The 25,817-nt window shown below is 42.4% G+C and overlaps 1 pseudogene; it reads right to left on the minus strand.

Moving 5' to 3' along the window:
* Positions 1 to 6,573: 6,573 nt before the first annotated feature.
* Positions 6,574 to 25,513, minus strand: LOC115287106 (annotated as a pseudogene).
* Positions 25,514 to 25,817: the final 304 nt, after the last annotated feature.

Raw genomic sequence — 25,817 nt, forward strand, 5'->3', positions numbered from 1 at the left:
CCAGATTTCGGATTTTAACCTAGCTGTATTATTTTTTATCTAAACTTCAGTTTCCACAGAGATATTCAGTATATATTTTTTTATTTTGAATGTAACAAACCAATTAAAGAATGTTTCACAGTAGGCCCCTTTTGGGTTCCCAACCAAAGACCGCGTATGATCTTTGAGACCTTTTAGTTTCTGTTATAGATACAACTTGTAACCATGAGGTGACCTAATTTTAAATTTCTCTCTGCCACCAGAACCTGAAACGTATTTTCTCCAGCAGGTAAACTCAGTCAACTCATACAATCTAACACGTTTTAGAATATCCTGCTCTACGGGTAAGGGGATAATGGATGAGGGAAATGCCTTCAAATAGTAAAAAGCTCATGACTCCCAGACACTTTATTGTCAGATGTCTGGACACAGGAGGGATAGAGCAACTGTTGGGGTCTCTGGTGCCACGATTGTAGATTTCAGGGACACTTGGGAAACACATCATTGTCACACTATACTGCAAGACTACAAGACTCAGGCAGTTTATTGGAGATTTAGCCCCATGAAAAGTGATTTTTTTGTAGGACTTGGCTCTAACTTACTCAGTGGATGAAAAGTGTCTCTTGAAATAAAGTTGATGAGAATGTCAAAATCATAGTGGAGATGCCTCAATGACCTTGATCTTCTAATATCTAAATACTAACGTGTGGGAACCTATTGACTGATAATTTGGAAGGAGAGAGCTCCTACTTAAAGAAATAATAATGAGAAAGATGAGAGAGGCAGCAAAGATTGAGGACACATTTTAAGGCTCACTGTTATTAGAAATATGACTTTTCTCAAATATTAAAAATAAACCTTTAATTCCCCTCATGCCATCCAGAGTCTTTTCTACAAACATCTGGATAAAGGAATCACATCAAATCCACGGCGTTTTGAGACATTCCTGGGGCATAGATGTTCTTGAGATTATGTTTTTGGATTACTTGAATAGAAATAATAAATACTTTCAGTACTTAAAGCCATAATGCTTTGGGTTGGATTTGGATTTTTGTTTCATTTTAGTAAAAGGTGGAGATTCAAAGTCAGCTCCTTAACCAGAATGATATATGGGATGTGAATATAGTTTATTGCTTTCTGACCTACATTTCCCCCTTTTTTCATCATTTGAAAAGTTACTTGACAAGTTGAACGCCTGCAGCTCAGCATTTCCAAACATCTGCCTTGAAGGAAGCACTTTGCTTCAGATTTTCACACGATGATCAAAAGTGGGTTTAACTTTCTCAGGTTAAATGGGAACAAGGGGGATGGTCTGACGAGGATAGAAATATATTTGAGAGCAACATGAAAGGGGAAAAAAAAAACACTTGGAGCTGGCAGAAGCTTAACCCTAGAGTCAGCTTGGACTCATGAAGACAGATTTCAGCTGAGAGATGAGTCATCTGTGGCCTGGCGCTGGTGCTGGCCCAGTTTGCCCATTTGTACGATGGGGACCTCAGTGTCTCTCCTTTGGAAGAACGTAGAGTCAGTGGATGACGACCATGTGACCTAATGTCCAGACTCTGCTGTAAGCCAGCTGTGTGACAACGGAACAACCTGCTATCCTTTGAATGTCCTTTTCTTATTAAAAAAAAAAAAAAAAAAAAAAAAAAGGTTCCCTACCCCTGCTAGTATTCTATAATTCAGAATTTGAAAAGGAAACTCAAACATGCAGATGAAGGCTTAATACTGGCCAAAGGAAACTAGAAGTAAGAATACAGTAAAATTCACATTTTTAATTCAGGTCCTGGAGTAGTATGTACTGAACTCCTGGTAGGAGCCAGAACAAGGCTACAACCATAAGCAAAATGAGACGGGGTCCCTCCTTGTCTAAGTCATAGGAAGACCCACATCAATCAAATAATCATACAAACAAATATAAAATGATGTCAAGATAATGGTTGGAGAGCTTAAAAAATGAAAAGAACATAAAGGACAAAAAGTTAAAATATTGGGGCACCTGGGTGGCTCAGTTGGTTAAGCATCCAATTTCAGCTCAGGTCATGATCACAGAGCTTATGGGTTCGAGCACTGTGCTGGGCTCTAGGCTGACAGCTCAGAGCCAAGAACCTGCTTTAGATCCTGTGTCTCCATTCCTTTCTGCTCTTTTCCTGCTCATACTCTGTCTCTCTCTCTCTCTCTCTCTCTCTCTCTCTCTGTCTCTCTCTCTCTCTCTCTCAAAAATCAATGAAAACATTAAACAAAATCTTTTAAAGTTAAAATGTCAACAAATGACTTTATAACCTATTCTGAAATTGGATCAATAAGGACCTGAGAGCAAGTGCAGAAAATTAAGAGCACCAATATTTTGAAATTATCATCTGTTCTGGGACTCCACAGTGCATCGCGTGGAATAGATTCCATAACGTATTGTATAGCCAGCTGCCATATTCCAGGGATCTCACTGGTTCAATCCCACTTCTGTTTATTCACTCAGTCAACACATTTTTACCATGAAAGTGCGATGTATCAGACTTCTCACTAGGCACGAGGCATGCAACATGAACAAGACAGTTCTCGCCAAGGTAGCCTTTGCTGTGTGACAGAACTTCTCGAAACTTAGTGGCTGAGCACAACCATGATTTATTAATTGTCATGATGCTGTGGGCTGGCTGGTTCCTCTGCTGCCCGTGCCCGGCTCGGTCGTGTGCTTGCATTCAGCTGGAACTTGGCTGAGCCACAAAGTCCGAGATGGCCTCATTCTAGTGACAAGTCCGGCTGCGGGTACAGGCTGTTGGCTGGAGCATCTCTGTTCTCCTCCAGCTTCCTTATGCAGTAGTCCCAGGGCAGCATTCTGAGAGACAGAGAGACAGAGAGAGAGAGAGAGAGAGAGAGAGAGAGAGGGAGAGGGAGAGGGAGGATGGGAGAGGGAGGGAGAGTAGAGCTGCAAAGTCAAACTCTAGGCTTAGAAGTCATATAGCATCACTTTTATGGCATTTTGCTGGTCAAAGCAAATTGCCTGAGCATCCCAGGTTCAAGAGGTAGAGAAACAGAATCCACCTGTAAGGAGTACAGACCAAAATGGGAGGAATATGTGGCCATCATCATGATTAAGAGCATAAATTCATGGGCACCTGAGTGGCTTAGTTGGTTAAGCATCCAACTCTTGATTTTGGCTCATGTCATGATCTCACAGTGAGGTCATGAGATCAAGACCCTCGTGGGGCTCGTGGGGCTCATGGGGCTCCGAGTTGGCGTGGAACCTGCTTAAGATTCTCTCTCTCTCCCTCTTCCTCTTCCCTGTTTGTGTGCATGTATACAGGATCTCTCTCTAAAAAAGAGAAAGAGAGAGAGAGAGAGAGCGAGAGCATGGATTCTGGAACCAAAGACCTCCTGAGTTCATATCCAGCTCTGTCACTCACTCATGCACTAGCAAAGTAGCACTGGGCAAGTTCCTTTATGTCCGCGTGTCTCATTTATCTGTAAAATGGGAACACTAACAGTTTCTATATCACAGAGTCCTTGAGAGGATTAAATGAGTTAACACATGTAAAACCCTCAAGATAGTGCCAGGCTTGTAGTAAGCACTGAATAGAGGTTAGGTATTAGTATTAGTATTTATTAGTAGTATTATTAATCCAGGCTATGTGGGAGACAGAGATTCATCAATAAGTTGCCTGTGGAGATTAGCATCAGTGCAGGTGCTCTGAAGAAAGGGCTAGAAAATAACAAGAACAAATAGCACAGGGTGAGCCCGGGAGCTGCCCTGGGAAGTGGCTGTAGCCTCAGTGATGTGCACAGGAGTCCAGATGAAGGCAGGAAGGGATCCTCGGGAGGCAGGAGCCCTGTCTACACAAGTTGAGGTGGGAAGGAGCACAGGACACAGGAATTGAAAATCCACTCTATCCTTCTTCTATTCCCTCACCACTTAAAGGAGTTGAAGGGCGCCTGGGTGGCTCAGGTGGCTAAGCATCCACTTCAGGTCAGGTCATGATCTCACCGTTCGTGAGTTCATGTCCCATGTCAGACTCTGTGCTCACAGCTCAGAGCCTGGAGCCTGCTTCAGATTCTGTGTCTCCCTCACTCTCTGCCCCTCTCCTGCTTGTGCTCTGTCTCTCTGTCTCTCTCAAAAGTAAATAATCATTAAAATTTTTTTAATTAAAAAAAAAGTTGAATATTAGTAATTCCATGTTTTGCTGACCCTCTCTTTAAAGTGCAATAAAGCCATGGTTTGTGAGTGTAATTCATTCCAGAAACATGCTTGTAATCCAAAGCACTTGTATATCGAAATGAATTTTAAGAGCCATCAGCTAAGTTGTGATCAGATGACATTCAGCGTCATGGACTACTAGTATTGCAAGGCATCACTCGTTTATCAAGTTCAAATGTATTAGAAACGTTTGCTCGTCTTGTGGAACCCTCACAGAACAAGTTACTCGCAATCCAAGGTTTGACTGTATTCTTAAAACTATTACTGAAGCAGAGGAAATGAGCCGAAAACGGTTTGTCTTCAGAATCAGACAGTCTAGTTCCCAGTTCTGCCCCTACCATTTACCAGCTGCGCAAACTTGAACATGTTGCTTAACCTCTCTGAATCTCAGGCTCCTCATCTATGAAAGAAAACCAAAGTATTTTACTTATAGGATTGTCATGAGTAGAGTATGAGCTGCAAAATATTGAGTCGTCAGAACAGACACCAGTGGGCACGTGTACCAGCGCTTACCACCACATAGGCCTGAGTATGAGGGTGAATTGATGGGTACTGGGGAGCCTTCGATGGTGCCTATAACTTAAGAACCAGTAAACAGTTGCTCTTATTATTATTATGGTCCGTGCTCCCTTTGTTCCCCAGCTCCCCGGTGAGGCTCTTTCAGCACCCTATCCCTCCCTTCTCCCAAGCCTCCTCCGTGGGACCAGCCTAGCTGCTGACTCCCCGACTGCAGTTAGCAACTAGGAGACTTAATCAGCCCTGGAGATGGCTAAAGACGAATCACATAGCCCAGTCCTGCAAGGAGAGGGGGGATTACACTTGAGAGGTTGTAAGGGGCTGGGGCTCTCCTTCCTGGGGGCTCCTCGGTGTTCCCTACCCTTCTCTCCACTCTGTGCCCCTCACTCCCAGAGGCACCCCTCCCAGGGCAGTTCAAGTTCAAGGATTCAGCCAGCCTTTTTCTTTACCCCCTACCACAGTTTTCTCTCTCTCTCTCCCTCCCCCTCTTTTTTTTTTTTTTAACATGCAAGTTGCCATGAAAAATTTGTTAATGAAATATTTGCTCAGAAGTCTGCTCTGGACTAGACTGATAACCTATCTGTGTTTGAGTTTGGCTTCCCATCGTCTAAATACTCATCTTCTGTCTGTTTAGCTTATTGATTGGTTTGGCAGGAAAAGAAGCCTTGTCATCAGTGACCAAGGTCAAACTAAACAAAAAGGGAAGGGTGGGGACGAGGACAGGAGCTGATGGGCTCCGCGGAGGCTCCCGGAGACTTCTCCAAGTTTCCCTGAAGGGCCTGCCCCCTCCCGTTGCTCCGCCCCCAGCCCCGGGTTTCAGTTCCGCCTCGCCTAGGAGGGCAACTGGGAAGCTGAGGGACTTGGTGCAAATGCTTCAAGGTGGGGGGTCGGCAACTAGTGTCCACGGAGGGGATCTCATGAACCCTGCGGACGGGCGTGTTGGGAGTGACGGAGAGCCCGCACACCTTGGTGAACAGCGCTGAAGGGCTTCTCTGCCTGTCCTTGCAGACAGTTCTGGTAAAGTCTAACTTCTCAGTGGACCTGTTAATTAAAGGAACAATAGTTGCTAAATTAACAAAACTAAAGCACAAATGCATGGCCTAAAACATTGATAACCCACAACCCCTTATGACTCTCTTGGGGTCTGAATGTGCTCCTTCCCGCTTTTGCTTCTGCCCTGCTTTCTTAATTATGTCTCTAAAGGCTGATGACTGAGATGGAAGTCAGTGGCACCCACCGGCTGGGCCAGGGAGGGGTGCCGGGGTGTGTGGGAAGGTGCGGGGCTGGGCCTGAATCCTGCCTCCACTGCCATCAGCTGTGTGACCAGGGCAAGCTTCCTTGACTCCCTGAGCCTCAGTTTCTGCATCTGTCGAATATAGGTCATACTGCCTACCTGAGAGTTGCGATGAGGAAGAATGAGATAGCTTCTAGAAAGTGCCATGCATGCTCAGAGATCTAGAGGAAACTCTTGGGGATCCTGTATCGGCTACAGGGATGCCACAAGCGAACCCTCCACCCCACCACTGCTGTGTGGTGACACTTAGTTACCCTGATGTGAACTTCATTCACTCACTCACTGAACATGGATCATGGAGATGCATGAGGTATTCTGGGCACTGGGAATGCAGGTACAATTAAGGCACAGTCCTAGCTCTCCGGGGGCTTATGATATTTGCTAGGGGTGAAAAAAAGCACAGAAACATGGAAGGGAAATGGTCACAGACACTGTGACTCGAAGGACAGCTGAAAACACAATGGAGGAGTGACTATTTCTCCCCGGTGGGCGGAGGAGGGAGGGAGGGACCAGAAAGGCTTCTCAGAGGACGTTTTGAAATAAGTGTTGCTTACCAGGTGGACCAGGGAGAAAGTGAGCGTGGGGAACAATGGCATCAAAGAGTGGCCTGCATAGCCTCTTCTGAGAGCAGCATGTGGCTCCTGCAGCTGGAGGGCTGGGTGGGGACAAGTAAAGTGACAGGCTGAGACTGCAGAGGGGAGTGAGGGCCTGGGGCTGCCTGCAGGGAGTGCAGGGGTAGGTGTGGGTCAAGAAATAGAGGCAGCGAGTCCGGACTCTTCGCCAGAAATGTGTCTGCCAATGTGAGGAAGACGGACAGTCAGGCACCAATTACTGAAAGGATGTTGCCAGAGACTTTATTTTTAAGTGTGAGACTTAAAACACACTCAAAGGCTAGCTGTATGGAAGGAACCAGTAAAGAAGAAGTTGAAAATACAAGAGGGAGAGGAATGACCCAGTGGAGCCAGATGCCAGTCCAGGAGTCATGGAAGGGAGGAGATCAAGGGCCCAGAGCAACGGTGAGCCTCTAGCACGGAGGTGATACCTCTTCCTCAAGCCTGGAGGGACAGAGTGAGAAGGTGAGTGTGCAGGAGGGAGAGGCCAGAGCTTGGGCGCTTGCTTCTGAGAGCTCTGCTTTGCTCTGCACTGGAAAGTTATCTGCTGAGCAAGAGAAGCTGGGACAGGAAGAGAGTGGAGAAACTGGGCAGTGTTTTACTGGGAGCTGTGGAGGAGGGGCGGGGGCTTACTTGGCTGCATCGAAATGTGCCCGGGAACCTAAGGGCCCAGCTGAGGTCACAGATCACCACCTGCGGTGGCCCCAAGCACCCATTTGAGGGATTGCTTCCTCTGAACTCAGTTGAGAGAAGGCATGAGGCACATGATTAGTTGGACAGAAACAAGGGCGAGTTTGTGTAGGACTGTGAGGCACTGAGGGTGCTGGGGGCAGAAGGCAGAAGTGAGAGACCCTAGCTTGGGCCAGAGAAGAGAGGCCCCCTGGGGACATGAACAAGAAAAAGTCAGGAGACTGCAGAGTCTCTCTCTGTGACCTCAAACAGCAAAAGGGCTGGGAGCAGGAACTGAGCCCAGTGATGGGTAGGAGGACGTCAGAGCAGAGTGATATCCTGGGGTTTTGGAGGACAGGGGTGAGTTCCAAGGGCTGAAAAGCCCAGTGGGTACTCTGAGAGCAGTGGCCGCAGTGGAGTAAGGATGAAACTTGCCCATCTCTGGAATGTCAGTGCCCAGTGCTGGGGGACTGGGAAGATCATTCTCTAGAGGATTCATTATTTCACAGGGCGGGATTCAGAGAGAGAGGGCACTCAAGTTTTGAAAAACATCTTGTTCTGTGCTTAGCCCATGGATTCCAGAAATGTCTGCTACGGGAAAGTGTACATGGTTCCATTAAAAATGAGAGGGAGACAGCATACACTGAAAGCCATGGTTCCCAAACTGTGCACCTAGGCACCCTGGGGCAATGCAGCAAACTCACCAGGGACTCTGGGAGATTTCTAATTTTCAAGGAAGCGCACCAACATCTGCCCAACATGACACAAATTGTTAGTTTGAGGTTATTCCGTTTCAAGATAGATGGTGCTACGCTCCTTTCGATGACATTACAGCCTTGAAAAACTAGGTTTCGGTGTTTGCTGTGATGAAAAGCAAATACTGAGTAAAAAGCAATGCAGAATTGTAAATGAGTGCCGTGGTCCAGTCTGCCTTGAAGATTTAAGAAGTTGGGCGGTAGTCCAAAGTCACAAACACCTGTGAGTGAGTGTGATTATGTAAGCATGAAAGAGTTTTCAATCCGTGTCACTTCAATTTATGTGTATTATATTTTCAAATAACTAAATACTTATTGTTTGGACCTAACCATTAAACAAATGGAACTTTGCGGTATTTATTTCAACCACAGGACACCATGAACAATATCACTAAGGCGCTAAGGATGCTGTGAACCTTCAGGTTAATGGGTTACCCAAACTTGGGTTTCTGGTGCAACTTGCTTCAATCACAGAAAGAGCTGGAGGAAACCTGAGAGTTGATCTAGAACAATCTCTCATTTTGCAGAGGACACAGCCGAGCAGGGATAAGGAGTGTCATCAATGGTGATCAGTTTCAGGTGTGGGTAGCATAAGACCTCGAACTCGGGTCTCCGCCTTCACTGCCTGACGTGCCCTGTGCAGAAAACAAGCAGCTTACTTCACTCATATCATTTGTGTAATAATAATCATTCATTCATTTTCTCTCGAAACCCTGTTTATGGAAGTGGAAAAATTCCAACTCAGGAAGGTGCGGGTCATTCCTGGCTGGTGTGAGCCATTACTGACGCCCTTTCATATCAGCAGGGACATGTCTTCACTTGCTGATGCTCTTCAGGACCCTGTAAATGAAAGCAACCCCTTTTGATGGCAAGAGACTGAATTCTGGAAATGAAATCGGTGGACTCTGTGGATTCTAGAGGGCTACTTTCCAAGAATGTTTCTAATCCTCCCCGCTGGGGATATTGTTAAAAATAGCGCACGCCCAAGTGCATGGAGAATAACGAAGCTGCTCAGGACACGGATGCGGGCAGTCAGCTGGGCTCACTCACTGGTTCCTGCACAGCCACTTTGGTAGTTCTCGGATTCAAACTGTGATTCAGAAATACGAACGTGGGGCTCCTGGGTGCCTCAGTTGGTGAAGCGTCTGACTCTTGGTTTTGTCTCAGGTCATGATCTCAGGTTCCTGAGTTTGAGCCTCACGTTGGGCTCTGCGCTGACAGTGCAGAGTCTGCTTGGGATACTCTCTCGCTCTCTCTCAAAAATGAACAAACTTTTTAAAAATCTTAAAAAAAAGAAATATTATGAATGTGAACACATTCTGAGTCACATTTTATAAGTGGATGAACTAGTTTAAGTCTCTCTCCCAAGAGAAAGGGAGACTGGGTGCTTTCTCCAGGGTCTCTCCCTCAACCAAGAGAGATTGGGTGCTTTCTCGAGGGACCCTGATGATTCCTGGGAGAGTTCAGGGAGGTGCAGGGGGTGGGCTCTGCTTCTGTCCTCTCCCCTTCCTCCTGCCTGGGGCAAGGGTTGTGTGCCCTCTGCACCCTGCCTCCCACAGCGCTTCTCCATGCTGTGCCAGGGCCTGGCAGTCCCACGAGTAGAAGGCAGCTCTTCTGATTAGCCCTCTAAGCACCACCTGGATCACACTCAGAGTAACAGTCAGGGCGGGGGGCACACGCAGAACAGGAACCAACTGAGATGTGTATGTTTGGAATCACTGTCTGCAAAAGTCACCAGCCATTCCTCCCCACAAGGCTTTTCTCCCTGGTGTAGTCGGCAGCTTCCAGCCTTCTACTGCCTTCCACATCTTCCCCTTGTCTGTAGACGGTTTCTTCTGCCTTCTCGTCCTCAGTCCAGTCTCTAACCCCATGCAGAAAGTTCCACATGGCCATCACTTGATAATTATTCCTTTTGTTGCTGAAGTAGCTCTGGCACCTGGGTTCTCACAACCAAGTGGTTGTAGCCAAACAAAGTAAGGTATCGACACCTGCTTCACAGACCTGCCTCCTCCTCCTCCTCCTCCTTCTCCTCCTCCTCCTCATCCTTCTCTTTCTTCTCTTTTGTGTTTATTTTTGAGAGAGAGACAGACAGAGCATGAGCAGGGAAGGGTCCAAGAGAGAGGGAAACACAGAATCAGAAGCAAGCTCCAAGCTGTCAGCACAGAGTCCCACTTGGGACTCAAACCATGAGCCTTGAGATCATGACCTGAGCTGAAGTCAGATGCCCCTGGGGTAGCTCTTTAGCATTTACCACAAGTCATGAAACGGGGTTGCTTTAAAATATTCAAAATTTCCTGGGTCAGAGGACATACTTCGCAAGCTAAAAGCAGCTGTATGAGAAGAATATGGAGTTTCAAGACCCCCACTTCGGGTGCTGCTGCCTTTGTTTCTCCCTCAAGCTACTGGACCCCTGTTTCCAAAGATGGACTGAGATCACTCTGACAGTCTCAGACCCAGCAATGATGCCCAGAAGTGTGGGCTCATTTCTTTCCAGTTCAAGATCGTGGGAGGTGTGAACCAGAGGCTGCCGCAGCAGGCCAGGCATCAGAGAGCTTTATTTCGATAAGTCGGTGCTGCTGTTGACACATGAAGCTTCAGTGGCCCAGCCAAATTGATCAAATATAAACCCAATTTCTGATTTGCAGGGTTGGGTGGGCTAACAAATTGTATCAGAGGCTTTGCACCGAAGCCTTTAAGAAAACGGAGCTATTGCCACGAACCCATGACTCTCTACCCCGCCCTCTGCCTCTACTACTTCATTGCCGCTATTAATACATAATCTGGGCGAGCAACAAACCTTAGCCTGGGCAAGCGGATAACACAGAGGCGGGGCTACCACTCCAGGGACAATAGCTAATGACAGTAATCCTGGATACATTTTGAGGATGCTCTCTTTGGTCCAGGCACCTTTATGCACAGTGCTCCGTGAATTCTCACAACAAGCCTAAAAGGTAACTACTGTTATCCCTGTGTGTCAAGATAATTTTGAGAGATACCATTTACGAATGGATTTTTCACCTGTAATGGTTTTTGTTTAGCTAGTCAACCTCCACTTACTTCTAAAATACATCTTGCCGGGGCGCCTGGGTGGCTCAGTCAGTTAAGCATCCTACTTCAGCTCAGGTTGTGATTTCGCAGTTCGTGAATTCAAGCCCCGTGTTGGGCTCTGTGCTGACAGCTCAGAACCTGGAGCCTGCTTCAGATTCTGTGTTTCCCTCTCTCTCTGCCCCTCCCCTGCTCATGCTCTGTCTCTCTCAAAAATAAAATAAACATTAAAGAAATTTTTTTAATACACCTTGCCATGCAGAGCACTTGGAATAGGATTGCTATTTGTTTGTTTTGTTAAACAAAAGAATCAAAAACAAAACAAAAGAAAAGCAAAAGCAAACAAAAAAGTGTTCTTAGCATCTGAACTTTACAACTTATGTCTACTCCGAACATAAGATTTGGGATTTAGATCTAAATACTTTCCCTTGTAGTTGAGAGGGACTCAGGACAGAGGAGGTCTAAGAGACCAGAAGTGGCCTCACAGCTGGGATGTGAAGGATGGAGAATGACAGGTGTAGACTGTTGACCAGAGACCAGTGAAGACTGTGGGTGTCTCTGCAGCTACCAGTAGGAAGGAAGCTAATGTGTTCGATCCATGTATCTTCCTGGTTTACTACTCGCCGTGTAAAAGTTCAATTTGTTTTATTTATTCTAAGATTTCCTTCACCAGCAAGCCCCTCTCTACCCTTGCAGCTCAAAGTGTGGTTGGGGGATCAGCATGAGCATCTCCTTGTATTTCACTCAAAATGCCAAGTCTGTGGCCCAACTCCAGACCTACAGGATCAGAGTCTGCGATTTAACAGGCTCCTTGGGTAATTTCAAGTGCACATTCAAGTTGATGAGGTACCTCCACGGTTTTCAATTCTCTACCAGAAACAAAACCGAATGTGCCAGCGTCAGCCCCAGAAACTCTGATTAGTCAGTGGAAGATGGGGCTGGAGAATTCAAGGTGCCCTCAGATTTGAAAACCACCTCTCTTCCTCTCTACCCTTAGTCAACCTAGTCATTATTCTTGGTGCTATGCTGGGTAAAAGCAGAAACTTGGAAGAGAATACTGTTGAGTATGAATGTTGGCTAAAGTGGAATTTCTGGTTCTGATACTTTCTCCGCTTCTGGGCTCAGCACCTACCCTCTTCTTCTGGGGAGCTGTTCCTTGTCCATTCAAACCATTTGGTTTCAGTGGAAACTGCCAATCGCAATGCCATTCAAAGAAGATGATTTTAGTTCCTCCCTGGAACAAGGCTATGAGATGTAAGACCTGAGCAACTGGCCGGCCTGAGCCCTGGTGAGCAGAGAAATGAGGCTGACCCTCAAGAGGAGCAAGGAGGCCTCCAAAGCAGTTTCCGCTTGTTCTGGAGGCCAGCCGCTATTCTGCCTCCCCAAAGTTTTGTTAGCCTAACTCCTAAATCCCTTGTCCCGTTTAAACTAAGTCATTTGGGTTTCTACCACTTATGATCATGATAATATCCAGTCTGTGACCTTCAGCAATGAATGCGGTACAAGCCTCCGGTTTCCCCATCTGCATAATACGGACACAGAGTAGTCTCAAGATTCAGTAAGATTTTTACATGAAATACTTTAAACAGAGGAAATACATTATGAGCTGTTACTTTTCTCGATTTTTCTTGAGATGTGTTCCCAATGTAAGTCCTAGGAGTTTACTAAATGGAATAATGGATGTTTTTTCCATTTGTTTCCAATTTTCTTCCTGATGTTCACAATTTATAAGTATAAATACAAATAAATAAATAAATAAATAAATAAATAAACAAATAACCACTTGGCAAAGAATATGGGGGGTATGGACTATGGGAGAAGGATATATCTTTCTTATGTTGCTTTGGTCTTGCACCACTGAATGGCCCTCATCTGATAAGTTCATCATTTGACAAATAGAGGTTGGATTATTTTCCTCTGAAAGGGTTTATGTATACTTCCTTATACTGGCACTCTCTGGTTTATTCTGTGCCCCGTCCCCCTCCGCCACCAACCCAGCTTCCAGAGACCTTTCTGAAACCTACCCCTCTAATCTTAGGGCTTGGGCCAAGGGAGTGAGCGTTGGCTGTTTTAGTGACAGCACCGTCACTGCCTCATTTTTCTCCACCTCAGTGCCCCCACCTGTAAGAGGGAGACGTTAGCTGAGCTTCGTGGTTACGTCCCACTCCAGCCGCTTATTTGGTATCTGTGGGACCCCTTGTGCTTACGACGTCCTCTTGCCACCCCTAGTTATCATCTTCTCCTTCTGTTCTGTCAGCCCAAGCGTGTGTTCTTTGCCATCAGCTTTTTTACTCCATTCTAGATAGAAAACGGGAAGAAGTAAAAGGTCTAAAAGAAACAAAAAAACGAAAAACAAAAAGCAGTGGCCAGGCTGAGTCTACACCCACCTCCCTCTTAAACTGCTTTCTTGGAAGCCATACTCAGGGGCTTCTTTTCACATCTCATTGGCAGAAACATGTCACATTGTCACCCTTGTCTATAAGGGATTCCGGAAAGTGTGGAAATGTAACTAGCCACAATTCTCTTTGATAAGAAGAATACAAATTAAAATTATAGTAAAGTACCTGTTTTTTCACCCATCAGATTGCCAAAAGTCAAAATGTGTGATAAATAGAGGGAGTAGAAATGAAACATCAAGAATCCTTGTGGGAATATAAATTTGTGCAATTTTTATGAAGGTTGATGTAGCAATATTTATCCAAACCACAAGTGACTTTTGACCCACTTCTAGGAACTTATCTTACAGATATACTCACCTGTGTGTACAATGATATATGTAAGCCTTTAGAAGCACTTGCTGTTGTCCACCAGGAGTGGGCTGATTAAATACATTATGCTCATTCATACAAAAGAATATCATGTGGTAACAGAAATTCTCTTATCAATACTAGACCAAAACACCACAAGAAAAATGTTATAAGCCAATTTTGTTTATAAATATAGATGCAAAACATCTAAATAATTTATTAGCAAATTAACTCTTCAATTCAATTTTCATGTGTGAAAAAGAAATCATCATGACATAGTAGCACTTAACTTAGGAGAGCAAAAATGGCTCCACATTAAAAATTAATTAATAGGTTTATGCAATCTGAATACATGTTGAGCAATCATTTGATAAAATTCAATATCCATTTGTAATTTTTAAAAAATTTATTACCCAGGGTTCCTGGGTGGCTCAGTTGGTTGAGCGTCTGACTTTGGCTCTGGTCATGATCTCACAGTTCATGAATTTGAGCCCCACATGGGACTCTGTGCTGACAGCTCAGAGCCTGGAGACTGCTTTGGACTCTGTGTTTCCTTCTGTCTCTGCCCCTCCCCTGCTCACTTTCTGTCTGTCTCTCTCTCTCTCAAAAATAAACAAACATTAAACATTTTTTTTAATTATTACCCAACATAAATAAAAACACCTTCCTGAACTTGATGAATACTATCCACTGGAAATCTATATCAAGCATTACACTTAATGGTGAAACATTAGAAGAATTCCTAATAAAACTGGAATAAAACAAAGATTGTTTCTCTCTTCTCTACACTTAACATTATACTGGGGCTCCTAATTAACACAAAACACGCACACACACACACACACACTAAGAAGAGGAAGAGAGAGAAATAAAAGAAATAAAGCAGTCATTATTTATAGAAAATATGATCATGTATGCAAAAAAAATCTGAAAGATTTAACTGACAAACTGCTGGAACTAATAAGTACATTTAATAAAACCCTAGATACAAGATAAGCATAAAAAATCAATAATATTCTTATATATCTACAATAACCAAGCATAAAATAAAAATTGACGGGTGCCTGGGTGGCTCAGTCAGTTAAGCATTGGACTTTCGATTTCAGCTCAGGTCATTATCCCACAGTTCATGGGATTGACCCCAATGGTTGGGATTCTTTCTCTCCATCTCTCTCTGCCCCTCTCCAGCTCATTCTCTCTCTCTCTCTCTTTCTCTCTCTCTCTCAAAGTAAATAAATAAACTTAAAAACTTTTTTACATATTGGAAACAATATCCTTCAAAATATCTGGGAATATATTTCATAAGATGCACACAAGTCTCCATGGAGAAAAAACCAGAAAGCTTTCCAGGAGAACATAAAAAGAGACTTGAATAAATGAAGGTATACACCACGTTCATGAATAAGAAGACTCAAATACAGTATACATAACAATTCTCCCCAAATTAACCTATAAATTTAATGCACTTCTAATCAATATCCCCCAAATTGGTTGATTCTAAAATTCATATGAAAGAATATAAGTGCCAGGAATAGTAAGGGCAATTTTAGAAAGAAAAATGGTTAGGAAAGTCATTGACCTATTACTTCTTAAAGCATATTATAAAACCATATTTATTAAGATAAGATGATAATATTTCTGAAAGAATAAATGAATAGGTCAGTGGAACTGAATATAATTCTAAAATTAAGCATTGTTGGGGTGCCTATGTGGCTCAGTCAGCTAAGTGTCGATTTTGGCTTAGGTCATGATCTTCTGGTCTTCTGGTTAGATTCATGAGTTTGAACTCCGCGTCAGGCTCTGTGCTGACAGCTCAGAGCCTGGATCCCACTTCAAATTCTGTGTCTCCTTCTCTCTCTGCCTCTCCCCTGCTCATGCTCTGTCTCTGTTTCTCTCTCTCTCTCTCTCTCAAAAAGGAACATTAAAAAAATTTTTTTAAAGCTCTGTGTATATGGGAACTTAGTATTTGATCAAATCAGCAGATAAAATAATGTATAATAAATGCTGTTGGAAAAAATGGCAACATATTTAAGAAAAAATACCAGGCTACATCCCTAACATATATCATTCACAAAAAATAATTCTAATGAATAAAAGATCTAAATATAAGAAAACAAACATATGAGTATTAGAAATAATAGGTGAATATGATAGTGACCTTGGAGTTAAAAAGGCCATTCTAAAAAAAATTTCTTTTTACCAAAAGCAGAAGTCAAAGGAAAAGGTTAATAAACTCGACTAATTTATCAAATGTATATTTTTGATTACATTAAAGAGCATTAGCTACAAACAATTAAAACCCAAAGCAGGATGAACTCAATGGTAAAACGTATTTGTCACATAGAAAATAATCAAAGCCTTATTATTCAGGATTAAAAAAATCCCCTACAATTAATAAGGAAACAAAAACTGAGGAATTAAAATAGTCATAAGATATGAATATTATTCACAGAAGAACACACGTGATAGGAATTAATAAAACTATGAAAAAACACTCAACCTCACAAATAACCAGAGAAACGCATATTCAAACAACAGTGAGGAGGCCACTTCCACATAAGATGAAGTGAGCACACACCATACCTTCACTTCCATTAGATGCAATTATAAAACCAGGACAGGGGGCGCCTGGGTGGCTCAGTTGGTTAAGAGTCTGGCTTCAGCTCAGGTCATGATCTCACGGTTCGTGGGTTCGAGCCCCGCGTCGGGCTCTGTGCTGACAGCTAGCTCAGAGCCTGGAGCCTGTTTCGGATTCTGTGTCTCCTTCTCTCTCTGACCCTCCCCTGCTCATGCTGTCTCTCTCTGTCTCTCAAAAATAAATAAATAAGTAAAACAGTTTAAAAATAAATAAATAAAACCGGGACACAACGCATGGCCAAGTACCAGAAGACTAAAAAGTAAATAGCAGTCAACAGCCAAGGTAGAACACCAAGAATAAAATGTCTCCAAACTAACATTAAACTTACCAATTGTTTTCCTCCTGTGTCCCGCTAGCCTAAACTGATTGGAAAACCACTCGTGAATACTGTGGTAGATAAGGAAAACTCCAGGAGAAACCTTATAGTTCTCTGGCTTCAAGAGGGCTAAATGGAATTTCTAAAGCTCAGAGAGAGGAGGGAAATTATTCAGCTTTCCCTCTTCTTTCCCTTCATTCTCTTGTTCCCAGACAATTCTGTGATGGTGGCAGTGGACAGCAGCAATAACAGTAGCAATGGTAGCCATCAGGAGCCAAAATTCTAAGGGAGGAGAACTTTCATCACCATTCAGTGAAGGCTGATTCCATCATGAAGGTCAGGCCAAATCTTGCTGCTTTTTTTTTTTTTTTAATGCTTTCTTTCTGTCCTCCTACCACCTGGGCCACAGACAAACTGCCATTATATGGAAGCCAAAACAAATGAACAAACAAACTGAGCCTTAAGGAACTGATAGGTACTGGAGAGATCACAGAGATGGCAGAGCTTAGGACAGTGACCCAGGAAACTTCTGAGCTTGCCCCAACCTGCATATGTGTACGCATGTGTGCATCTAGTCCTAATAAGCATATCAAAGACAGTAAGAGCTATACTAACAAATAGATGTCCATCCAGGTCCTGGAATGGCAACTTGGAGGACAGTATTACAAAGACTGAAAGCAGAACTGATATTGTAACCTCAGCCTATAGAAGGCAGCTAGAAACTTGTGGTCTAAATATAATCATCAATTGCCCATTGAAATGAAAATATCACCAGTATTCATATGATTCAAGCAAGATCCAAAGTCTCATAACCTAATAATCAAAATGTCGAGAATACAATCCAAAATTACTTACTATGAAGAATCATAGAATTCTCAAGCACAAAAAGACAGGTAATAGATACCAACAAGGAAATGTTGGAGATACTGCAATTACCTGATAAAGAGCTTAAAGAATTAAAAAAAAATGCTTGAAAGGGCAATATAAATACTCTCAAAATAAATGTTAAAGAGAATGAATCTGCAAAGAAATAAAGGATAAAAAGAACTAAATAGAGATTTTGGAACTGAAAAGTACCATTAACTGAAATTTAAAAACCAACTGAATGGACTTATTAGCAATCAGAGATGGTAGAGGAGTCTGTGAACTTGAAGATAAATCAAGAGAAATATTCCAATGTGAACAACAGAAAGAAAAAAGATTGAAAAACAACAACAGAGCCTCACTGATCAGTGGGACAGCTACAAAAGGTCTACTACTTTTGTCATCACATTTCTAGAAAGGGGAAGGAAAGAGGTAAGTTTTGAAAAAACACTTTAAGGGGCACCTGGGTAGCTTAGTCGGTTAAGCATCTGACCTCAGCTCAGGTCATGATCTCACAGTTCAGGAGTTCAAGCCCTGCATCAGACTCTGTGCTGACAGCTCAGAGCCTACTGACAGGCCTGGATTCTGCTTTGAATTTTGTGTCTACTGCTCCCCTGATCATGCTCTGTCTCTCTGTCTCTCAAAAATAAATTTTAGAGTTTGCTTAACCACAAATGGTTATATTAATATCAAAGTAGGCTTCAGAGCAAAGAAATTTCCCAAAGGTAAAGAGAAATATTACATATGACTAAAAGTATCAATTAGCCCCAAAGGCATAATAATCCTAAACCTGTGTACACCTAAGAACAGACTTTGAGAATACATGAAACAAACACTGACAAAAATGAAAGAAAAAGTAGACAAACACATAGTTATAGTTGAAAACTTCAACATCCTCCTCTTAGTAATAGTACTAGTGAGTAGAATAAAAATCAGCAAGAACATACAAGAACTGATTGATATCATCAGCCAACTGGACCTAATTATTAACCAAAAACAGCAGAATACACATTTTTCCAAGTGAAAATTCCAGTATCATAAAGTAAACATGAGCAAATTTAAAATAATTAAAATTATACAAAGTGTATTTTCTGACCATAATGAAATTATTCTAAAAATCAATAACAAAAAACAATAGAAAAGTATCCAAACATTTGGAAATTTAAAACACTTAAGTACAATCCATGGGTCAAGGAAAAGTTTCCATGAAACTGCATTAAAATCTAAAAATCTGTGAGACACAGCTAAAGCAGTGCTTGGAGGGAAATTTATAGCACTGAAATGCCTATACTAGAAAGAGAAAAAGGTATCAAATAAATAAGCCAAGCTTCTACCCTAAGAACCTAGAAAAAGGAGAGCAAAATAAACATAAATCAAGAAGAAAGTGGGGGCTCCTGGGTGGCTCAGTTGGTTGGGCATCTGACCTTGGCTCAGGTCATGATCTCATGGTTCATGGGTTTGAGTCCTGCATTGGGCTTTGTGCTGCTAGCCCAGAGCCTACAGCCTGCTTCTGATTCTGTGTCTCCCTCTCTCTCTGCCCCTCCCCCACTTGTGCTCCCATTCTCTCTCTCTCTTTTTCTCAAAAATAAATAAACATTTAAAAAATTTAACCAAAGAAGAAGAAAGTAAATAATAAAGAAAAGTGCAAATGTCAATGAAATTGAAGAAAGAACAACAGAGAAAAATCACTAAAACTAAAAGCTGGTTCTTAAAGAAAAAAATCAATAAACTTGATAAGTCTCTAGAAAGACTGGCAAATAAAACAAGAAAGAAAACACATATTACCAATATCAAGAATGAAAGAGGCAGTATCACTGCAGAAGCCACAGACATTACAAGGATAGTAATAATAAAAAATACTACAGGCAACTCTGTGCACAGCAATCAACAACTTAGATTAAATAAACTAATTCTTTATAAACCACAAAATACTAAAATTCATTCTAAACTAGATAACTTAAATAATTCTACAACTATTAAAGAAATTAAATATGTAGTTAAAATCTTCCCAAAAAAGGATCTCCAGTTCCAGACTGTAGCCTTTGTAAAGGCTTCATATGTACCAAACATATAAAGAAGGAACAACATCAATTTCTAAATACTTTCTTTCAGAAAACAGAGGGGAATAATTTTGAACATTTTATAAGGCCAACATTTTGCTGCTACCAAGCCATAAAAATATAATATAGAAAAAAGAAGTTACAGATCAATATTTTTCATGACCATAGATGAAATAAAAATCCTCAACAAAACATTAGCAAATGAAATATAGCAATATATAACAAGAAATAATTACCATAATTAACTGAGATTTATCCCAAGAGTGCAAAGCTGATTCAATATTCAAAACTCAATCATACAAAAAGAAGAAAAACTAAGTGATCTTATTAAGGGATACAAAAAAGCATTTGACAAAATATAACATCCATTCATCATAAACACTCATAGCAAGTTAGGAAGAGAGGGAATTTTTTCACAAAACTTTCAGCTAACATTATACTTAATGGTAAAAGATTTCTCCCCAAGATGCTTTCACCCTAGGATCAGAAAGAGGGCTAGGATATCCATTCTCAATACTCTTAATCTCACACAATATTGGAAGTCTTAGCCAGTGCAATAAGGCAAGGAAGAAGAAATCAAAAGCAATCAATGTTAAAGGAAGAAATAAAACTGTCCTAATTCATAAATGACATGATAATCTACATAGAAGCTTCCACAGCTCAACCAAAAACCTTCTAGAACAAAGTGTGGCTAGCAAAGTTGCAGGATCCAATGTTGACATACAAAAATATATTGTATCTCTATATACTAGTGATATGCAACTGGAAACTGAAATTACAAAAACCATTACATTTATAACAACTTAAAAAAATGAAATACAAGGGCATAAGTCTTACAAAACATGGACAGAATCCATATGCTGAAAGCTATAAAGTGATGACTAAAGAAATAAGAAGACCTAAATAAATGGAGACACATCATATTCATGGAATGGAAGACTCTGCATAATTAAGCTGTCAATTTTCCCTGAATCTGTGTATAGTTTTAGTGCAGTACAAACCAAAATCTCAGAAGCTTTTTTGCATATGTTCATGAGAAGATTTCAAGTTCATACAGAAATGCAAAGGACTCAGAATGTTCAAAGCAACTTTGAAAAGAATAAGGTTAGAGGAATCTAACTACATGATGTTAAAATGTACTATAAAGTTACAGGACTCAAAACGATATGGTATTGGTGAAGAGGTAGACAAATAGAGCAAGGGAACATAATAGACTCCAAAAATAGATGCATAAAAATGTGCATTTGATCTTTGACAGCCATGCAAAAGCCATTCAGTGAAGAAAAGAGTCTTTCTAACAAATGATGTTGAAACAACTGGTCATCCATATGCAAAACAATAAACTCTTCCTTATACAAAAATTAACTGAAAATAAATCATAGATCTAAGTGTAAAATGTTAAACTTTTAGGAAAAAAACCATAGGAGAAAGTCATAATGACCTGGATTATGCAAAGAGTTCTCAGACATGACACCAAAAGCATATTTCATAAAAAATATATATAAAGTGAAGTGTTTCAAAATTAAAAATTTTTGCTCTGAAAGTGAAAAGACTACAATCTGAGAGAAAATATTTGCAAATATTGTGGTTGCAAATCACAATTCCAATGATGGACCTGTTCCCAGAATATCTAAAGAATTCTCAAAACTCAACATTAGGCAAACAACCCAGTTAAAAAGTGAGAAAAATATTTAGATAGATCACCAAAGAGGATATATAAAGATGGCAAATAAAAGATTCCCAACATCATGAGCTATTGGGAAAATGCAAATTAAGACTACAATGAGAGATCCCTACACACTTATCAGAAGAGCTAAAGTAAAAAAACACTGGCAATACCCAGTGCTGGCTGATGAGGATGGAGAGCAACTGGGACTCTCTCCCATGCTGGTGGGAGTGCAAACTGGTACATCTACTCTGGAAAACCATGTGACAGTTTTTTAGAGCTAAGCATACATGTATCATTTGACCCAGACACCCCGCTCTGAGTATTTACTGTAGAGAAACAAAAACATATATTGACATAATGACTTGTGCACAAATGTGTAGAGTAGCTGTATTCCTGGTTTCCCAAAACTAGAAACACGCCACGTGTCCTTCATTCAGTGAATGGATAAACAAAACTTGGTACAACCACACGGAAAAGTATGACTTAGCAATAATAAAGACAAAATTATCAATATTATGCAACAACTCTCCTGAGTCTACTAAGAGAGACCAAACTTCAAAGATTATAAATTCTGAAATTCCATGTATATGATATTCTTTAAAAGATGACATTACAAATAGAAGACGGATCAGTGTTTGATGGGCTTTTGGGATGGGAAGAGGGTATTTTAATTGTGCAGGTGTTAGAATTCATAAAACTGTACACCAAAAGAAAAAAAGCCAATTTCATTATCTGGTAATTTTAAACATAGAATTTCACATGGCAAAAATCTCTATTTTCAGATATAACATTATTTGTTAAAAGAAAAGAAACACAGTGAGATCTCATTTTTATACCCATCAGAGTAGCAAAACTTAACACATTCAATAGTAGCCTTTGTTCAGGCAAGAGAGTGGGAGAAATTGACTACCTGTGAGAGACTAAACTGGTAGAGCATTTCAAAAGATAATTTGCCTATTTGAATATTAAATATTTATTTCTTATGACCCAATAATTATAATTATTGTATAGAAAAAGACTCATATACATTCCCAAGAAGGTTTATACAGTATTCTTCATTCTGGCATTATCTGTTTTGTTTTGTTTTGTTTCTGTTTTAAATGTTTATTTATTTTAAGAGAGAGAGAGAGTATGAGCAGGGGAGGGGCAGAGAGAGTGAGAGAGTGAGAGAGAGATAGCATAGATAATAGCATAGTAAGGAGTCTATAAAATAAATAACAAATTAGCAGCAATACTTCTGATAATTAAATGGGATAAGGAGCAAAAAAAGAAATTTTAGGCCTTAACTTTTTTTTAGTTTTTAATGTTTTTTTTAATAAAATTTTTTTTTAAGTTTTATTTATTTTTGAGAGAGAAGGAGAGACAGCATGAGCAGGGGAGGGTCAGAGAGAGCAGGAGTCACAGGATCTGAAGACAGGCTTCAGGCTCTGAGCTAGCTGTCGGCACAGAGCCCGACGCGGGGCTTGAACCCACGAACTGTGAGATCTGACCTGAGCCGAAGTCAGATGCTTAACCGACTGAGCCACCCAGGCACCCGTTTTTCTAAATTTTTTTTAAATGTTTTTATTTATTTTTGAGAGAGAGAGAGAGAGAGGGAAAGCAGGGGAGGAGCAGAGAGAGAGGAAGACACAGAACCCAATGTGGGGTTCCAATTCACAAACCATGAGATCATGACCTGAGCCAAAATCAAGAGTCCGATGCTCAATTGACTGAGGCACCCAGTTGTCCCCTTGTTTTTACATTGAAAATGTATTAATGAATTACTTTTGTGTTAAAATATATAGTTTTACATAAAATAAACATTAAAAAAATTTTAATGTTTATTTTTGAGAGAGACACACACAGAAAATTAGCAGTGGAGGGTCAGAGGGAGAGGGAGACACAGAATCGGAAGCAGGCTCCAGGCTCCGAGCTGTCAGCACAGAGCTCGACGCAGGGCTCAAACCTTCAGCTCATGACCTGAGCTGAAGTCGGCCGCTTAACATATACTTATACATTTTTTTCTTTTTAAACAGGGAGAATAACTCTAAAGCAGAGAAAGAGGGCAGCGGACAGGTGAGAGGTCTACCAGGAAAGTTCAGTTACTGTAGATCTGAGAAGTCAGACCTCGCTGGGGAAGTCTTGGAAGGATAGGATCTGCCTCAGGGCTGTGGCAAGTAGGGGATCCCCGACTTTCCTCCAGCCCCAGAAACCTCAGTGAGAAGCTCTGGGAGGGCTTCACAGAAGCCAGGCAAGAATGGGTAGAAAACAGACCTCATTCTGGTCCTAGCAGCTTCCCCACACCCTGCTCCCTGTACCTGCTCCCTGGCTGACCCTCACCTTTGAGACAACGTTCAGATCCTCTTAACGCCATCAGGAGCCCCTGATGACCTGCCCAGCATTGGCCTGTGGCTCCTCTGTGTGTCTCCAGCCTTACAAGTGACAGTGCACAGAGCAGACAGCCCTCAAGCCTCCCTTTGCTTTTGCTGCCATAGTTTCTCAACCCAGAATTCTCTCTCAGGAATCAGGACAAGCGGTGCTTTCTTGAAAAGCCCTTCCTGATTCTCTATCCACTCCAGTCCCTTCCCGTGTCCCTCTGGTGTCCCACAGGGACCTCCATCAAGGCCTTTCCCAGTTTACTTTGCCATAGATTGGTGTGCCCCTCTTCCTTGCCACCACATCACGCTCATCTTCAGCTCCCTGGTACCAGCACAACGCCCACGTGGTAGGGAATGAAAAGTGCCTGTTTTTGGAAATGAACTCTTGGACTGTTTGTTGAAATTTTAGATAAAAATAAAATCTGAATTAGATCCAGACTGAAAATTCTCCTCCCGGAAGTGGTGATTTATTTCTCTCCTTCCCCTCTCCTTTCCCAGGGGAAACCGGGTCAGGGGCAAAGCGTTGCTGATACATCAGAAATCCAGGGGGAAAGACATTCCCCGATAAGATGCATTTGCTGATGTCTGCGGCGTAAACAGTGCCTTTCGGGTCAATTTCAAGCTACCTGCATTGTCACGTGGAAGCAAGTTGAGAAGAGATACACAAAATTGTCTCTCCCAAGCCTGTGCGAGCCAGCTCCAGAGCACCACTGGCTCAGAACACACATGTACCAAGGATAACAGGTGACTGGGGCTAACAGCAGCCTGTAGGCTGAGGCACAGGTCCCCTGCCTGACCACATCGGACTGGCCAGTCTCTCCTTTTCTTTCTCCCCCGCCACCCCCAGCAAACCAATGTTTTATTTCTAAAGCTCTGCCATATATTCCTAGTGGTGCTGATGGTCTCCTGCCACACTTACACCAGGTTGTCTGTGAAGCCAGCAGAGTCTGGCCATCAGGACACGAGGCCAGAGAGGTACATTGGTGTGATTCTGCTTTGTTACTGGTACCGGTAACTTCCTGCTTCAGTTCATCTACAACGACCTTGTGTTCCATGTCCCAGATCTTGATGCTGTGGCCCGTGGCAGCACAGAGCCAGTATCTGTTAGGACTGAGGCACAGGGCATTGACGATGCCCCACCAGCTAGTGTATAAAGGTGCTTGTCTTTGTTGTGGTCCCACAGCATGGCCCAGCCGTCCTTCCCTCCAGAGAGACAGTCACTGTGTTCAGGTAGCCCACGTGGCCGATGTGATCCATCTTCAACCTGAAGGCTGCCGGGTTCCATACCTTGACCAGCTTGTCCCTGCTGCAGGAGACAAGGAGGGATTGCTGCCAATGGGTGAAACAGACACCCACTCTGAATGGCTCTCATTCTGGACAGTATATTTGCATACACCCAGAGGATTCCACAGCTTGATGGTATCATCTCAGGAGCCAGAGACAATCTGGCAGTTGTCGGAGGAGAAAGCTACACTCGGAACATCCTTGGTATGTCCTACAAATCTGCCTGTGGTGGTACCCATTGTAAGATCCCAGAGATGAAGGGCTCCATCCCAGGAGCTCAGAGGACAAACTGGCCATCTGAGGAGATGACCACCACATCACTAACAAAGTGAGAGGGACCCCTAAGAGCGTGCTGTGGGATGCCAGAGTTGGTCTCCTCCTTGGTCAGCTTCCAGATGATGAAGGTCTTATCTCTAGGGGCAAACAGTATCACCTCCCAAAACTGGGGAGTGGTGGCGATCTGAGTCACCCTGCCATTGTGGTCCTTGAGGGTGCCACCAAGTGTCATCTGCTTGGTCATGGAGGTGCAGGTGTCACCACAGTGACAAGGATGGTTGGATAGACCAGCACCACAGCCACAGCCCTGTGGAGGAGAAGAGTCTGGCTGGCCACTCTTGGGAGTCTTGTTCAAAACTCCTCCTGGGCACGCTTCCTGTGACCACCTACAGCAATCAGGCACCCCTTCAGTGTCGATGAGGTGATTCTAGACTGCAGTTAACCTCTTCCCGTTGCCACGACTCATTCACACTTTACTTGGACTCTCACAATTGTTCTCATCATGCCCCGCTTATTTCTTTTTCATTTTTCCTCCTTTGCTCACCTGT

Source organism: Suricata suricatta, chromosome 3, assembly GCF_006229205.1.
Source record: "Suricata suricatta isolate VVHF042 chromosome 3, meerkat_22Aug2017_6uvM2_HiC, whole genome shotgun sequence".
NCBI classification, from domain to species: Eukaryota; Metazoa; Chordata; class Mammalia; order Carnivora; family Herpestidae; genus Suricata; species Suricata suricatta.